The following is a 15,023-nucleotide window of genomic DNA, read 5'->3' as shown; positions in this document are numbered from 1 at the left end:
ATCCTTTGAAGTTCTAGTTCACATTGATTTGTACAAGGATCAGATGAGTCAAAGTCAATGCATTCCAAATAATTTCACGTTGTTCTTCTAGAACTGGCTCTTCTCATTAAAGTGATAATATGCACAACAAGTCATTCTACCTTTTAAGTGTATAGGTAGACTAGTCACTAAATAAAAACTTCTGGTTTTGTAATGTACATCCATATGACCTTTTACCCCGGGGGACCAAGTTAGTCTTACAAGATTCTTTTGGATCTATCATCGTATAAAGTGTCATTCATATGGAATCAAACACTACTAGTGACATAGTATAAGCTCTTCTAGAGACTTTAATCAGGTTTTTATCACCTGATATAGTATTAACATTGTTTGTCATCAATGTTGTGCAATGAATGAGACAAGAGTTTTATCAAAGTAACAAGTCATAAAAAATTGTTATAAAGACCTCGTCTTTATAGAGTTGAATAAATATTATCATAGCAAAAAAGTTAAAATCAATGGAAAAATATTAGTCATCGATGATAACTTAACTTAATAAGTTGTGTAAAAGCAACGAGAGCATATATAACACAATAAAACAAATATGAAAAGATAATTTAAAGTTATATATTTCTTAAATATCTCACACATTTGATTTTGTAAGTGTGGAGCAATTTATACATGAAATAACTAAGAAGTATTTCAATAATCAAACTAATTGTAGTGATGGATCAAGGTATGAGAGAGATCCATGTATCTTCAAGTATAAATAAAGAAAATAATTTAAATGATAAATAATAAAATGTGAAATAAACTATAAAATATGAACAATAAACAATGTGTTCAAAGATGATAACAAAATAAACCTATTTGCAAATAACTAAATAAAAACATAACGTTTAATCATAACATTGTCATCACCAATTAGATGGTCAATTTTCCTATTAGGATTCTCAAAGAAATCTGAAACATCTAAATGGGTTAGATCCACTTGGCCATCACTATCAATGAAGTTCATTTCAACTTCCTTTCCTTTTATTGATGTTTGGTAAAGGTCGACCAAATGTTTGGGTGTACGACAGGTACATGACCAATGTCCCTTCATACCACATCTATAATACTTATTCTCAAGGTTCTTAGGAGGTTTATCTTGTAAACACTTCCCATTTTCTTGTTTTACCTCAGTATTATTCCACTTTTGGTGGTGCAATGAGGTTTTCATTTTCTAAGAATTTGGTGAATTATTACTTTAAGAACCATGGTATCAGGGATTTCTTCCATAACCACGACCACGTTCTCATCATTATCCACGAGTTTGGGATAATATTGCATTCACTTCAGGGAATGATTCAGATCTAGTTAGACGAGACTAGTGATTTCTCATCAAAAGCTCATTTTTTTGTTAAACCTTCATGGAAATGATGATGAAGGAAAATCAATGTTTTTGTACGATCCTACAAGGATACTTGATTTCCTTCTTTGATCATAGCTCCAAGATTCATTGACAATTTTGTTTCGTATAACTTCTGGTTATATAAGAGAATTAGAAATTGTATGCATAGCTTCTGGCTATGAAACAATTGTAAATAAAAATTGTTTTCCATAATTCCTATTGTGAAAAATAAGTGAGTACGAAATATAAATAAAAAAGCAATATTTTTCATAACTTTGAGTTATGATTATTTTGTCAAAACAAGAAAATGTGGAAATTTGTACATAACTTCAGGTTATGAATTATTTATGTATACCTTCTAGTTACACAATATAATTAAAATAAATTAAAGAAATTAAAAGTTAATATCTTTCATCGCTTCAAGCCATGATTATTTTGTAAGAACAAGAAAATATTTAAATTTGTACATAACTTCAGGCTATGAACTGTTTTTTTTTTATATAAATTTGTATATAGCTTCAGGCTATGAACATTTATTTATTTATTTATTTTATAGCTTCTAGCCATAATATTGTTTGGTATAACTTCTAGTTATATCGTATAATTAAAAATAAATAATTAGGGATCATATACATAATTTCTAGTCATGTATTTGTAATTTTATAATTTTTCCCATAACTTTTGGTTATAGGAATTGCACATATTTTTCACAACTTCTGGTTATGAATTTACCCCATAATTTGTAATTTATCCCATAACTTCTGGTTATAGGGATTATACATATTTATATATTCAAATAAAATAAATGAAAATAGAGATCAAAGGGTACGTAATAAAATAAAAAAATCATGATATAAGTTTATCACATACCTTTTTATGAGAAAGAAGAGAGAAGATCTTTCCATTTTTCTAAAGGGAATAACATCTTTCTATTTCTCTAAAGGGAATAACGTCTTTCTATTTCTCTTAATAGAAGAAGGTCTTTCTATTTCTCTAAATAGAGAAAAATCTTTTTATTTCTTTTGTAGAGACTATTCTTGCTAATAACATGTTATAAAATTATAAAGTGAAAAGAGAATAAAACAAGAAAGAGAAATTCAAATGTAGGAAGAGAATAGAATAATTTTCATTAGAGATATCTCCCTTTTATATGAAGTCACAAATAGATATACATCAATATGGATGATCATCCACAAGTTCCCATAATCTAATAAATTATCATATTTTATAACAGTGTTTAGTTTTTCAATTTTTTAAAAATAATTTGCACTAAAGAATCAAAATACTTTTTAATTTGAATAAATTGAAATCTCACTTATAAGTAGGTTTTATTTTTATTCAAATCACTTTTTATTTCATTCTTATCATCATTTATTACTTTATTTTTAAACACCCCACATATGTCTGCCCACGCTCTTATTCCTCATTTAGGGGTTGTTTGGTACACGAGAATAAGGAATGAAAATGAATATTTTGTTTCCATTCTTATTTTTTGGTGATTCCATTTTTAGTATTTGGATGAACCTAAGAATTCAATATTTGAATGATTATTTGTTTCCATTATAATGTTTAGTAATAATAGGAATGAGAATGTAAAAGAAATAAATTAAAAATAATACCATTACACATAGTTTAAAATGAAATTTTATTTTCATTTTAAAACAATAAATTTTGAGAGTTTTTTTTTTGTTACTAAATAATAAGACTAAAAAAAATAGTATTGTTATGATATGAAGAGACATAAGGGCTTGATGAATGAAATTGAAGTGTAAAATATAAATTTTAGACTATTTTATATTTTCTTATAAGATGAATAAATCAAATTGGCACCTACTTGCGATGCATGAAAATCCCACTTATAAGTAGAATTTAATTTTTATGGTAATCATTTTTTATTCTATTCATACATTCATAAAATTTATCCAAACATAAGAATAAGGAAGGGAATAAATGAGATGTCTATTCTAACTCCTTATTTCCACGTTCAAAACACCCCCTTAAAGTTATTCAAATATGTGAATAAAGGATAAAAAGAATGAAATAATTATTTTCACTCCTCATTTTCACATACCAAACACCTCCTAAAAGTAAATAAAATATTTTACTAAACAATTATATAGAAATTCCAAAATGTAGTTATAGAAAGGAAATAAAAGTTTATTTGAAAATTTGAATTTTTTTTTTTACCTATTTCCTATATTTTAAAAATAGCATTTATACATATTACTTTATTTTTAATTATATTTATATTTATATAACTATATTTTAAAATAATGAAAAGATATTCTTAGAAAATATGTTATCTTTTTTGTTTTTAAGATAAAATAATATATTTTCTACTTTTTAATTATTAAATATAATTTTTTATTTTTTGTTGTGGAAAACAAAATACTAGTTAGACAACCCTCAAACCCATGGTTTTAAAAACCAAATCAGACATGTCGGTCCAGCCGATCAATTAGACCGAAAACAGGTTGAACCAAATGAATTGGACGGTTCACTTCAAACCGAACGGTTCGATTAAATTTTTTTTTCATCATCAAAACGACCTCGTTTTGGAGGATATAAAATCTCCTTCCAAACCCTTCCTTTCCAAACCGTAGCTACCGCTCGCCCTCAACGCGCCGCGACAGGCTCCCACTGTCGAGCATTTTACTATGCAAAATCTCTTTCCACCGGCCGTAACACCGTTGCTTGAATCGTCTCTTCCCCGCTGCGTCGTTGCAAGCCGGCAAGCCACCCCCTACCATTGTAAACCCCCCCTCTCCTCCCCCCTACTGTAAGCCCCCATTTCAGAGTCCGACCAGTAGCTACAACCTATAAATCAAGGTATGATATTTAATTATTTATTATTTAATGTTTTGAAATTTATTTTTTAGATTTAATAATTAATATTCAATTTTTGCCAATTACATTCAGTTTACAACCAGCCAACTATATATTATATGATATTGAGGCCAACATTTATAATTGGCTTTATCTCAGTTTGGTTATTTACTTAATCCCTTATGGTACGTGGTATGGTATAGTCGATTAATACCTTGATCCAACTATAAGATGATTTGGACACCTGAGATCGAAACTTGCTTGGTATATTTAGTCATAAATCATGATTCCTCCGACTCAAGTCTGCCTGATTGGTCCCATTTGAAATTTGTGTTTAAAAACAAATTTTATCTGATGAAATTTTAAACTCATGATGTATGCAACCCCTGTTTGATAAACTATTTTAATATTTTTGAGATGAAGTAAAGAGAGTGTGAGATTTGATTGAGCATGTGGGCTATGGTGGCAAAATATGAATTTTCAATTTTCAAATGTTCACAAAGTCCCCACTCCCCCCAATTGTGGTGGCAACAATATAAATTTTAGATAAATGTTTGGTTTGAAAGTAAATTTCTCATTTTTTTTCAATTGTTGATGACTTTTATTTTCTAGATTAATATGTGATTTTTATAAATTGTTGATGACTTGATTATAAATCATTAAATTGTTGATGATTTTCATTCTCTAGATTAATGCGGGATTTTTGTTTTTAATTTGATAAAGAAATAAAAAAAATGGAATCAAACTTGACTCGATCATCTGGTCAAGATTCAACTACCAATTCACAAACAACTAGAAGTAAGACCAACCCTCCATGAGAGCATGTTTCTAAAGAAAGATATGTAAATGGAAGAAAAGCTCTTATTTGTTTGTATTGTAAAAAGATTGCAAAAGGTGGGGGTATTCATAGAATGAAACAACATCTTCATAGAGTGAAAGGAGATATTGGTCCATGTAAATCGGTTCCTCCTAATATCATATTTCAAATGAAAAATTCTTTGCAAGAGTTTGTGAATTCCAAGAAAGCAACCCAATAAGCATATGAATATAGAAATCCTTATGGTCCTAATATGTCACAATTTGAAAAGGATATGGTAGAAGGTGAAGAAGAGGTTCAAGAAATGCAATGTCCTATGGCAGCAAGTAGTGGAAAAAGAAAAAAAAAATTAACAGTGGATAAGTATTTTATGCCAAGAAATACTCAAGGAGTTCAACCTTCCATGAAGAGTGTATTATCTGGGAAAGAAGCTATTTGTAGAGCAGATATGGCAGTTGGGAGATTCTTTTACGATGCATGCACTCCTACTAATGTTGTGAATTCCTTCTATTTCAAGTCAATGTTGGATGCTATATTTGTAATTGGTCTTGGATGTAAGGGTCCAAATTACCATTAGTTGTGAGTTAAATCTTTTAAAGGATGCTAAGAAGGAAGTTCAGTTACTTGTGGACTCTTATCGTGCAATTTGGGTAAAAGTTGGGTGTACAATAATGGGTGACACTTAGATAGATAATAGACAAAGAACACTCATCAACTTCCTTGTGCATTGTCCTAAAGGAATATCGTTTGTGAAATCTGTTGATGCTTCAGACATTGTCAAGAATGCAACTAATTTGTTTCTGTTATTTGATGAGGTGATTGAATGGGTAGGTCCACTCAATGTAATTCATATAGTGACTGATAATGCAACAAATTATGTGGCCGCAGGGAGATTGATTTCTCATAAACATAAACACATCAATTGGTCACCTTATGTAGCTCATTGTCTTAATTTGGTCTTTAAGGATAGTGGTAAGATGGACCATGTTGCTGAACTTGTAAGACGTGCATTATGACTGAAAATTCTCTATTGTACCAAAATACTTAGCCTTTTTACGTAGTAACTCTGGTCAAGAAAAACTAGAGAAAGAGTCACTACGGCTTTTGTAGTATTCCGGGTATCGTTCTCAAGGACTGGCTTATGAAAATTGTCAATACTAAAATAAATGAATTGTTTTTGTTTAAATCCTTAAGTGAAAAACAATATGTGAATAATGTGAAACTAAGTAAAAGAAATTAAATTAATAAGAGAAAATGAATATTGATTTTAAATTCAATTGATTCAAGTTTGGGGTTTTCCACAATCCAACCTAGGGTATAGAAATTAGAGAAAATAAGGGTATTTTAAGTAATATGATCTTAGGGTTTTTGGGATCCTTGGCCACTCGCAATCAAGTTGAGTTCTATAACTCAAAATTGCATCCGAAACCTAATTTTTCCTTTTTAAAACAGATTCCTAAAACCATCAAATGAATGAGATTGATTATCAATTTAATATTTGACTTTTTAACCCTTCCTACTCCTTATAGCTTTGTTTAGGGGAAAAATAACGGTAGGTAAGACGAGGATAACTAATGATCAAGAATTACCAAGAATCACTAGTATCAAGTAATAACCTACCGTATCATTCCCTAAACGAACTCACAAGGATAGGATAAAAAAATGATAAATTGTCACCCAACCAATAATTAATCTCATTATTATAATAATTTACCGATTGTCCCTATAGGTTTCCTAGCCCTTAGGTTTTCATGCTTCAAGCCCCAAGTTGGCTCTTAGCCTCTCATGGGGGTGATGTCACATCACAATCCATAATAGGGTAGAAATCCATAATTTGAACCAAAAGAAACTAAAAAAAAATATATTCAATAAAGAAGAAAAAGAAAACAAACCAAAGTTCTTGTCTTCTTCCACCTTCAATGTCAAACTCTCTAGAAATAAAATCCAAGATCCCTCAAACCTAGAATTGAGAGAGTTTATATAATATCCTCAATTACCTAACATGTGGCACACTCTCATTGGCCACTTAATACAAAATAATTTCCTAAAAATGATTAAAAAATAATAAAATGGTGATTTCTAGTCTTGTGGGGTCCACCTAGGGCGGATGGAGTGCTTTAGATGCAATTCCCGAGGTAGAGGAGGCGGAACATCAAAGTGGCAGTGGGTGAATTCGAAATTGGTGTCATTTCGAAGTGGATTTCGAATTCATAAGTTGAATAGATGCAATTCCAAGGGTAAAGGAGGCAGAACATCAAAGTGGCAGTGGGTGAATTCGAAATTGGTGTCATTTCGAAGTGGATTTCGAATTCATAAGTTGAATTTCGAAATCATTTCGAAATGACCCTCCAGCTTGGTATAGTTTTCTTCAAATGGCTATAACTTCTTCATTTCAGCTCCGATTTTCAAAATGTTTGAAGCGTTGGACTCCTGACTTCCCAAGCTTCGAAACGATATATAGTATGTATATAATGGACTCCAAAAAGTGCTCCAAATTTGTCCTCAAAGTCAGAGTATATAATGCCATCAGATTTTGAGTTCTAAATTTCCATGCAGCTAAATCTTGCTTCATGCCTCATTTCCCATGCTTTCTTGCCTTCTTTCTTACTCCATAATGGTCATTTATCATCTTCCAACCTCATGATATCCTTGTTTTGCCTTTCCTTACGTTCAATGAGTCTTGACTCACTTATTTCCTCATTTAGCCCTTTCTTGATCTTTCAAAATCTAAAGTCATTCAATTTGTACCATTTTCTTCCCTTGAACCTGAGATAAGTCTCCAAAGTAAAAATTAAACTCATGGCTAGGGCCTTAGCATTGATTTAGGTCAAGTTGGGTGATTTGAATGTCCTTTGGTGCACAAATCATATCGAATATGTGACATTAGAGCACATATTTTGGCTCCAATCACATTAAAGGTGACAATTTTTGTGTATAATCAGGTTGCTTTGTTAAGTTGGTTGAGAAAAAAAGACGGATGGAGGGAGATTCTCCAACCTGGTGCAACTCGCTTTGCTACTACATTCATTGCACTCAAGAGTCTTCATGATCATAAACATGACTTGTAAGCTTTGGTGACTAGTAAGTTCTTTGTGGACTCTAGATATTCAAAGGATAATAAAAGCAAAGTTGTAGTTTTCATTATCTTGGATAATAGATTTTGGAATGATTGTTTGATTGTTGTGAATCTTATGTCTCCACTAATGCGCTTATTACATATTGTTGATTGTGATGAAAGGTCTTTGATGGAATATGTGTATGAAGGCATGTATAGGGTTCGTTTGGGCATTAAGAAATTATTTAACTACAACAAAATACTATACAAGCCTTATACAGAGATCATAAAACAACGTTGGGATCAACAACTAAAGAAAAACATTCATTCAGCAGTTTATTAGTTGAATCCATGTTTCTAATATGATCAGAAAAAATTTTATAATAAGTCAACTATTATTAGAGGTGTCATGGATGTTATTGATAAAAAAGTTCTGAAAGGCTAGTTTGATACAATGATGGAAATGAAGTTGTTTCGTGATCGATTAGGAAGTTTTAGAAGAGACCTTGCTTATTCTTCACGTGAAGTACTTCAACCTGGCAAAAGATTATTTTCATTTATTAGTGTGTTTGTTCTTTTTCATTAGTAACCTACTTACGATTTAATATTTTAAACTTGCTAATGTTTTTTTTCTTATTTTTAATGTGAAATGGTAACTAGATGAATGGTGGAGGCTACATGGATACAGTGCACCACATTTGCAAAAGTTGGTCATTCAAATATTAAGCCAAACTGCATCGTCTTTTGGATGTGAGAGGAATTGGAGTGTCTTTGAACATATACATACCAAAAGAAGGAATAGATTGGAACATCAAAGGCTTAATGATCTTGTATATCTTCCATTACAATTTGCGGCTAAAAAATGGGTATAAATGTTTTCTTAGTTGTTTTGAATTTAAATTCTTTTATTCACAATTATGAATAATTATATGTTTTTCTTTTTTAAGTTCTATAACAAGAAAAGAATCTATGATCCCATTGACTATGCATGCATTGATGAGACCGATTTTTGGATAGTTGATGAGAATCAGCCAACAGAGCTAGATGTTGAAGAATTGAAAAATCTTCTATATGAAGAAGGGTCAATTCCAATAAATGAAGTGGAAGGTTCAAGTTCTCACATTGGTTAGTAGAATATTTAAACTTATAAAAGTTCAATAATTATATTTTTTTTTTCTTAAAAAATGATTACTTGTTAATATATATTCAATATTTTTGTAGATGATGAGGATGGTGGTGATGTGGCTATAGAAGGGCTTGATGTGGAGAACTTTGGTTTTCCAGATACTAATTTTCAATCTCTATATTCCAATTTCCAAAATAAATGAATACATGAATTTTATATTTATTAGTATGCAAAAATCTTCATGAATATTCAAACATTGACATGTTATATTTTAAGTAACTATTTTACGTGTTGTGGTTGACATTTGTATTATCTATTATGGACAATGTGTTAAATTAACAACTCTTTGATAATTTGATTATTATAAGATAGCAATGGTTTGATTATTTGATAAATATTAGGTGTATTGACATTATGAATGTATAACATCTTATATTGTGTTATAGATATCATATATGATGATTAATGACTTCGACAGGTAAAAAATTTTGTGAAAAAACTCAATAAACAAAGTAGATGTTGTCAAAATTTAGATAGAATTTATTAATTTTTAATAATATATAAAATAATAAAATATATATTTATGATGTCACTGATTCGACCGTAATTCGACCGTCGATCTGACTAGTGAACTGTGAACTGGTAACTTTTCTAGTTTAATGATCGATTTGGTTCTTGTTTGATTTTAAGGGTATGGAAAAAAAGACTAGCCTAAAAGACACAAACAAATAACATAATGAATAAAAAGAAAAACTTATAGGCTAAAGCGTGACAAAAACTGTCCTTGAAATAGATCCACCTTGCTCGAAGACGAACTCGGTGCACTAGGGTACCAGTGATCTACCTCCAAGATTCAACAGCCAAATCTCACTTTGGGTGCACTCTAAAAGTAAGATGTGTACAACTCGGGTTTTGAATAAATTCCTCTAAAATGATGTATGAAAAAAAAAAACTCTTTGAAAACTCTTTTAAAAATTCTTTGAACCTACTTTTATAGGCCACTAACACAATCCCAATGAGAATCTACTTGTAATTAGGAGATGACACAAAGTGAAAGGGAAATTTACTTATACAAGGAATGAGACTCCACTAGCACAATCCCAATAGGACTCTTCCCAAAAATATAACACTAATAGAATAAAATAAAATATAATAAAATAAAATATAATTCTTAATAGGAAACTTCCCAAAAATATATAAGACTAATAGAATAGAATAAAATAAAATAAATTAAAATTAATTTTTAAAAATAAAAATAGAAATTATTTACCGTCTTCCTACATTTCTGAAAACATTACTCAAACCTCAAAGCCCGAAGACATGGGAACTCACCCCCACTACTGCGCGCGTGGTTCTCAGCAATAGATAAGATTTATATTGTTCCCTGCCTCCCCCACCTTTCCTTCTCCATCAATAATTATGTGTTGGAAAATTCTAGGGTACCTATCGAAAAAGTTTTTCAAGCCATTGGATGTCCAAGATTACATCTTGGCCATCCATTTTAAATTTGAAATAAAAATTCCACTTAACCAGTTAAGGGAAGAACCGGTTGTGGCCTTCTTTCTTCCTCCATTCTCAACAATTTTGGGTTTAAATAAAATAAATATGAGATAAAAATAGAATTGGAAAAAAAATAAAAATAAAAATAATATCAAATTTGAAAACATATTTATTAACAAAAAAAAATCATCATATATCATAATTACATTAGTTGATTTTTAACAAATTATTAAACATTTAAATTCAACATAAAAATAAATATGGTAATATTTTAATATGAAATGAGTATTTTCATTAAAATTCAATATTTTGATAATCATATGTAAAGCTTAGGTAATTAGATCGTCCTAATTTTTTTCCGTACTCTCCAAATTTTACATTTTTTGAATTTAAGGTTTTTAAAGTTAAATTACAATAAAATAAATTACTAATACTCTTTTGAGTTACTAATGATAGTATTTTCGAAAATAAATTTGTAATTTCAAAAATTTTTAAACTAAAAATCAATATGAAAAATGTGATGAAAGTACCAAACATGTATTTATCACATTTTTCGTATGTTCTCATATTTTTCGTACCCTAAATTATTTATATTTTTAAAATTTTAGATTTACTTTTTAACTTGAAATAACAATAACATAGTTTAATAATATTATTTTGAGTTATTATTGATAGAATTGTTTAAAAAAAAAAAAGAATTAAAAAATTTTAAAATTGGAAATATTGTAAATTATCCTTAAAAAAGTAGAAAATTAAAACACTAAAAAATTAGAGAGGATATGAAAAATGTGAGAAAAGGTATGAAGATTATGAGAAATCCTCACATTCTTCATACCTTACCTCACATTCTCCATACCCTGAAATTTAACAAATTTTCGATTTTTTTTATTTCTTTTTCCACTTAAAAATACAAATAATATTGTTTATTGATACTAATCAAGCTTAGAAATGATGAAAATTATTTTCAAGAAAATTTAAAAAATTAAAACACTAAGTAATTGTATAAGGTACGAATAATGTGAAGAATGGTACAAAGAATGTGAGGAATCCTCACATTCTTAGCACCCTTCATCACATTCTCTTTATCCTAAAAAATTTTACAAATTTTCAAACTTTTCAAATTTTTTTTCCACATAGAAATACAATAATATTATTTATTGATACTAATTAAGTTAGAAATGATGGGAATTACTCTTAAAAGAAATTTTAAAAATTACTCTTAAAGAAATGATGAAAGTTCATACCCCTTCTCACAAAGTTCGTATCATCTCTTAGAAAGTTTGTACCACTTCTTAGAAAGTTCGTACCATATCTTAGAAAGTTCGTATCATTTTCTTATAAAGTTCGTACAATCTCTTAGAAAGTTCGTACCATCTCTTAGAAAGTTCGTACCATCTCTTAGAAAGTTCGTACCATCTCTTAGAAAGTTTGTACCATTTCTTAGAAAGTTTGTATCTTCTCTTAGAAAGTTCGTACACTCTCTTAGAAGGTTCATACCCTTTCTTACAAAGTTCATACCTTCTCTTAGAAAGTTCGTACCCTCTCTTAGAAAGTTCGTACCCTCTCTTAGAAAGTTCGTACCCTCTCTTAGAAAGTTCGTACCATCTCTTACAAAATTCATACCCTCTCTTACAAAGTTCGTACATTCTCTTACAAAGTTCGTACCTTCTCTTATAAAGTTCGTATCATCTCTTACAAAGTTCGTACCCTCTCTTACAAAGTTCGTACCCTCTCTTACAAAGTTCGTACATTCTCTTAGAAAGTTCCTACCATATTTTACAAAGTTCATACCCTCTCTTAGAAAGTTCGTACCTTATGTTACAAAGTTCGTACCCTCTATTAAAAAGTTCGTATACTCTCTTAAAAAGTTCGTACCCTCTCTTACAAAGTTTATACCATCTCTTAGAAAGTTCCTACCATCTCTTAGAAAGTTCGTACCCTCTCTTACAAAGTTCATAACCCCTCTCACAATTTTTGTACCTCCTCTCAATATATAAAACTTCATCTTCAAATTTAGTCTATGAATACACAAAATAATAATATAAAAATATTAATGACAATTTCATAACAAATGACTAAATACTCTCAATTTGATTAATAATAACTCAGAAAAAAAAATTTAAAAATCTAGATGTTATAAATCATTACATATTTAAATGTCATTTAACATGATATTTCTACCTACATCAGTTATATGTAAATTGATAAAAAATAAAAAAAATCAAATGTTACCTTTTAACGCTTGTAAACACTTGACATCCTTCGTATAATGTCTTCTTCAAGACATATAAAACTTCATCTTCAAATTTAATTTATAAACAAAAAAAAATTATATAAAAATATTAATAACAATTTGATAACAAATTTTTATAATAAACTCAAAAAAAATTCTAAAATCGTTATTTAACATCACAGTTCTTCCTACAACAATTATATTTGAATAAAAAAAATATCAAATATTACCTTTGACACTTGTAATCACTTGAAATCCTTCATCTTCTTCATATAATACAAATTTTAAATTTTCTCTCTCAAAAAGTTTTAAACTTGATATTGAAATTTGATTCATCAAAATGCATCTTACATATTTTGTAATTTGGTAATTGAAATTATTTAATTTTCATATTAAATTACTATCCCTTTTTTTATATATGAATAATGAGAGTATAAGAGTAGTCGATAGGGTTTTGTTTTTTTTTTTTTTAAATAGAATTAGGTAATACATTAAATAAGAAAATAATATTTGATATTTAATAATAAATTATAAAAAAATTGTAATATTTAGATATGTATGAAATGCATGTGATTATTTCTCATCAACAAGTCATCTTTACCGATTTGATAAATTTTTATAAATTTATTAATAATATGTATTTTTACACATGTCATTTTATTATTGGGTCAAATGTGGGAAGGTATCCGAAATGAGGAGCGGGTACCAAAGATCAACCCTTATGTGTTTCTTGCAAGGAAAATGCTGACAGCTGATCTACTGCTTTAATCAACACTTGTCCCCATGTGCTCCATTTTCCCTCCGTTCACCATCCTGAGAGGCCAGATGATTGAACATTTGAACTAGTTGAACTGCTTGTCAAGTTAGAAGATTTTTATTATCACCGGTGGTCGAATATGTGTGACGCACGTGGGTGATGACGTGATGTTGCGTTTAAAATTTATTCTTAAAGTCGTATAAACGGTTAAGCTTCTCTATCATAATTTAAGTGATAAAATTCAGAAAATATCAATAATTTAATATTTTATTTTATTTTTATTTTTAAGTTTATTATATTGAATAAAAACTAAAATTCACATATAAATTTATTTTTATTTTTAAAAATGATTTATAATTTTTTTTCCTATTATCAGTTCAAATAATTTTTTATTTATTTTAGAATTATGACGACCAGTGTAACAAACCCTAAAAATATCATTTAATATTTTATAGAGTAATATTTTTTTTTATTGTTGAAAAATTATTAAATATAATTTAAAAAATTGAGGTGGGTGTAGCGGTTGTAAAGTTGAATATCATGACACCATTTTAAGCTTTTTATTATAATATTAGAAAAACATACCAGCCATTGAAAGTGTGATAGAGGGAAAGGATGAGGTTGATGAGTCAGCTCAAGATATTAATATTTTTAACTTATATAAGATCATGTCAAAGCGTGGAATTGTCACATTTTATCCTGAATTCTAAAAGGGAATATGGCTGAAAGTCCTCTCTCATTAATTTTTAATCATTTTATATTATTTATCTTTCTTTCAATAACTATACTTTTATCAGAAATTTTGAAAGAAAATATGCAGAAAATAAAATTGATTTTTTTAAAAAAAAATTTAAAAATTAAAAACTAGGTTTAAAACCAATAAATTTTTATTATAAGTTTCTTCAAACTCATTTATTTATTTTTTTATTTTACAAAGATTAAATAATTTTAAAATATATAAATTTTAAATTGATTTGAATTATATTTTTTTTTTTTACGTATTTTTTATAATAAAATTAAATATGAAAATTTTATTTCTTTTATATATATTTTTTCTTTTTTTTAGTACTTTCTCACAACCAAAAGTCACTTTTTAATAAAATTAAATGATGTTTTGAACAGATATTTAAAAAATGTAATTCCAAAAGTCAATTTCTTTTAAGTCTTCTAAAAATGATTTTGAAACTTTGTACGATATCTTATTTTTATAAATTTTCAAAATCATATTTCTCTATGCATTCTTAATCCACACACGTCTAAAAGTCATTTTCAATTATTAAATTAATTTTATAATTTGAAATAATTTTTAAAAAATCTTGAAACCCCACCTAATGAAA

Source organism: Vitis vinifera, chromosome 13 (assembly GCF_030704535.1).
Source record: "Vitis vinifera cultivar Pinot Noir 40024 chromosome 13, ASM3070453v1".
Classification (NCBI taxonomy): domain Eukaryota; kingdom Viridiplantae; phylum Streptophyta; class Magnoliopsida; order Vitales; family Vitaceae; genus Vitis; species Vitis vinifera.
This window is presented reverse-complemented; position numbering follows the sequence as displayed.